This window comes from Pteropus alecto, unplaced genomic scaffold, assembly GCF_000325575.1.
Source record: "Pteropus alecto unplaced genomic scaffold, ASM32557v1 scaffold123, whole genome shotgun sequence".
NCBI lineage: Eukaryota > Metazoa > Chordata > Mammalia > Chiroptera > Pteropodidae > Pteropus > Pteropus alecto.
Window position 1 is genome coordinate 1,312,599 of NW_006433950.1, and position 4,746 is coordinate 1,317,344.

The window sequence follows — 4,746 nt, forward strand, 5'->3', positions numbered from 1 at the left end:
TCAGAGGCGCTGACTCACGAGGTGGTGAAACGCCGCGATTAACTGCCGCTGTTAACAATTCCATCCGAACGCCCCTCGGTCCCCCGGGACTTCGGACCCTGCGCCTCCTGCCCCCGCCGTTCCCCCTTCCCTCCTCCCCTCCCTCCCCGACGCTCCTGACCCCTTAACTGAGTCACCCGCTGCTCCACACGCTTTCTCCTTTTCCTTCCCGTGTCCATTAACTTTTAGGTGCCCTTCTTCCCCTCCTCCTGCCATGTCTCCTTTCTGGAACTTTCCTAGCTTCTCATCTCGGCTCCTTCTCCGTATCCTCTCATGTCTCTCCGTACGCCCCATGCTTACCAATAGATTGCCCTACACACGGCCCGAGGCGTGTGACTTTGGGTGAGAGAGACCCAGCCTGCGCCTGTCTGTCGTCATCTGCAATCTGGAAACTAACGGCATCCATCTCTTAGGTGGGCTGTGAGGACGTAGGGAAATAATGCGTGTAATCCGCTTTGTGCCCTGTTCGATAGATACACGGCTGGGTCGCCCCGTACTGTAGTCTGCATGTGGCTGGTCCAAATTGAGATCCTAGAGTGCCCAGTTGTCCCCATTTGCTGGGGACTGCCCTGGTTTTTACCGGTGAAAGCCCTATGTCCCCCTCAGTCCCAGACGAACCGAGGGTAGAGTGGGGTGGGGGAGGTGGTCACCCTAAACGTGCTGTGTAAGTATATGATACACACTAGATTTTGAAAACTTAGTATGAAGAATGTTGATTAATTAATACATTTTATAGAGAGTAAATGTGGGAACGTACTATTTTGGCTCTTTGGGGTTGAATAAAATATTAGTATTTCACCTGTTTCTTTTTACTTCACAGTATGGCTACCAAAGTTACGTCCGTGGCTTACAGTATATTTCTTTTGGACAGTGCTGGTACATACAGCATGCTCTCAGCGAATGCTGTGCTTATCCTCAGATTCACCTGGCGAGCTCCACCTCCTACCCTTAACCCTTCTGGAGATGTTTTCAACTTAGAGCTCCTCATTCACCTGCAATTATCTTTTGTTCAAATTAGGAATTCCTGACCCTAGCTGGATTTCAGGAAGGTTAAGAAAGCCTTTTTACCCCAAACCTGTGACTATATACATGTTTTTAAAGGAGCGTCCGTAGCTTTCTTCAAATTCGCAGTGGAGACTGGTACCTCTCCCCTCCCCTCCTAAAACAAAAACAAACAAACCATAACAGCCCGTTCTCAGTCCTTGCTTTTCTCAAGGGACCTTTGGTTATTGCTTGCATGGAACTGGATACTTTTCAAGTTTCAGTAAACTCTGACAAACTGTATTGGACTCTGGTTTCCCTGTGACCCCACTTCGTGAGCCTTATTCCTCCCATAATTTTTCACTTTTTGTGCCCAGCGACTTAGTTGTCTGTTAGGGGTGACCATCATTAGATGTTTTCTTTCTACTGTGCGTAAGTGTATGGCGATGACCTATGGGTAGTGTCAATTTCAAAAAAAAAAAAAAAATTTTAATAATTTTAGTTATTTTAGGTTTGAGTGACTATATGTAGGTATTATTCTGGCCAGGTTTTGGAGGCGTTTTTATTTATGTAAATTCCTCTGAAATAATAACTAAATTCTAAATTCTGCCTGGAAGCAATCACTAATATTCAGATGATACATAATCTGATCTTTGATGTTCATATTGCTGCCTATGTTTTAAAGGAATAGCAATGTAAATTTAATCATTTAAGTTAGAAAACATATTTTGAAAATTCATAGAATTCCAGCATTATAAGGACCCACCAGACCATCCAGTTTTCCTAGAAATAACGTTTGCTACTTGAGAAGTCTATGTGGAAAGATTGTACTGCATATCCCTTAGTATTAGGTTCCAATGTCTTTTTTCTCTAATATGACCTTTAAACGCTCTTCAAAAAATTTTCTAAAACTTTATATAGTACAAATATTGAGTTATTCGTAACATTATTCTGTTTGATACATAAATCTTTCCATCCCCAGTTACCTGTTCCTGTTGGGAGTCGTTCGCCAGAGGGAAGGTGAGGGGCCCTGCTCCTGCCTTGTTTCCTCTATACCATCCAGGTGACACTGCCTCCGTCTCCAGGAGCAGCAGAAGTTAATTTGGTGTCCCCCCTCCCCCCACCGTGTTCCTGGCTGGAGGCTGACTTACCTGACCCCACTTACCTGAACTGCTTCCCCAGCCTTTTGAACAGCAGTCCCTTCTTGTGGGTTAGGGCACAGGCGTGCTGCCTGACCAGGAGCCTTTTTAAAGGAAGAGCTGTTGACTGCCCCTGCAGGGCAGAACTTGGCACCTTAGGACACCCTTCTTAATTGGACTGTGTTTTCAATGGCTCCTGAATGACCCATTGTTTTCTTAGTGAAATGTGTAATAATTTAGCACTACCTGTGAACTCCGTGTATGCATTTCACAGGGTCATCCTGTCTTCTTCCAACCTCCTGTCCTCAGGGTACACGGCTTCATTTCCTTGTAGTGCTGATTTCACCATCCCTCTTCATTTTTCGGCCGCTGCTTCGCCTCCGAGACCCCAACACTTTCATTGGCATTGGTCCAACAAAAAATGAATGTTTTATATATAGCAGATGTACAGCTTCATAATTTGGATCAACTCTTTGTCCTGGCATTACTCCTATTTCTATTAGCATTCTTAGGTATTAACGAAATTTTACCAGATAATAGCAAGACTTAAAAATTTAATCTTTGATATTAGCAAGTATGGAACGATTAGTTCTCTTTAGGTTTTCCTAAATCTGCATTTACTCTTTTTAAGGGAAGTTATCTACAAGTGGCATTTCTCATATTCAGAAATGAAGTTTTAAGAATGGAGTGAGAATCAGAAATCCTATAGCAACAGAAGCCTCGTTTATTGTAGAACTCGAGGCTGTTCTAAGAGACGCTTTCCTTTTTTCTAAATCGTTATGAATCATGACGTTAAATTTTGCCAGAAATCATCAAATATTCAAGAAGATAAGGCAAAACGAAAAGGATGTTTTAGTGGTTATTTCTCAGAAAGATGGAACATAAGTATCATCAAAATGTAAACACTAGCTCTTAAGTAATAAGTGTTTTCCAGTAGCTCAACTGTTTAAAAGCTATGTTAATAAGTTTATATTTCTTATAGGTACGAATTCATATTGTCCGTTCTGATGGGAAGAGTAAAATCTGTCGTAAAACCTAATTCAGGTCCCCTATTGCTATTTAACATCCTTGTGACTAACTTGTTGGATAACTAACTTGTTCACCCTTTTCGAATCTCAGGCACTCATTCATATAAGGGGATAGTGTTACTGTCCTCACCGGCGAAAGAAGGAATACAATACAATAATACTCATGAAAGCCTCGTGTAAACTGCAGAGCAACACATCGACATGTTAGTGGTGTGATCATTCCCCAGACCAGTGGTTTTAAATGTAGGTTTCACAAGTGGAGGTTGGGGAAAGGGTGAGGAGGCCCCATATTCTTTCAAGATGAGCAGAACTGAACCAGCAACATTACAGAAAGGACTCAGAAGATTGATTGAGGAGGCTGAGAAAAATGGAGGGTTTTAAAGTTAAAACAAAAAAAGAGCAAGTGTTTGTTTAGCATATAAACTAGATATTTACATAATATCCTCTTCTTGGAAAACTGCTTTTTCCAGTTGTGCTTTTTGGTGCCACTACAATTGATGGCTCTCAGATATTCTTGAAACTCATTTAAGTCAGTTTCCAAATTGCGCAAATCATACCCGTTGATGTAAGATTTTGTCTAGATTAAAATAGGATTTTAAAACTCTGAAGGTGGATCCCAGCTAGGAGTTTCAAAACTTCCTTGAACCATAAAATAGCACAGTTATTAAGGTGTACATATCCAGGGCTACTGTCTGAAAGGAAGGGACAGCAGTCATTTGGATGTATACATTTGTATCTGTTGCAAAATCAAAATGTTGCTTTTTGGTCATGCCTAATAAAGCACGAGTTAATAGAAGAGCTAGAACATTTAGAAAGATGACTAACTTGATACAAAGTCTGTTATGTATCACAATGAGAAAGAAAGTATTAGATTAATTGAAGGTTTTGTTTAATTTCTGTTTTTATATACAGGCATACTTTGCCTTATTACGTTTCACAGATACTGTGTTTTTTACAAATTAAAGATTCGTGGCAACCCTGCATCAACCGGATCTGTTGGTGCCATTTTTCCAACAGCATTTGCTCATTTCCCCTTTTTGTGTATGTTTTGGTAATTATTGCAGTATATTAAATTTTTTCATTATTAACATACTTGTTACGTTGATCTGTGATCAGTGATCTATGATATCAGTGTTGTAATTATTTTGAGGCACCGCAAACCTTGCCCATATAACAGCGAAGTTAATAAATGCTGTGTGTGTTCTGACTGCTCCACCTGCTGGCTGTTCCCCGTCTCTCCTCTCCTGGGTCCTCCCTGGTGCCTGGGACAATGACAGTGCTGAAATCAGGCCAGAGAATAACACTGCGGCAGCCTCCAGGTGTTGGAGTGACAGGAAGAGTCGCCGTCTCTCACCTGGACTCAAAAGCCAGGGTGGCCACGCTCAGCATGGCCGCGGGAAGCCGAGACAGGCCGGCAGCGGGGCCTCGCGCGCCAGCAGCCACGCGGCGAACGCAGAGAAGTTCCCGGAGGAAATTAAGAGCGCTCCTCGGTGATCGCACGACTGAAGAGGACGCGGGACGGCCGACTGCTGATGCGGAGAAGGGGCCAGTGGCCCGGC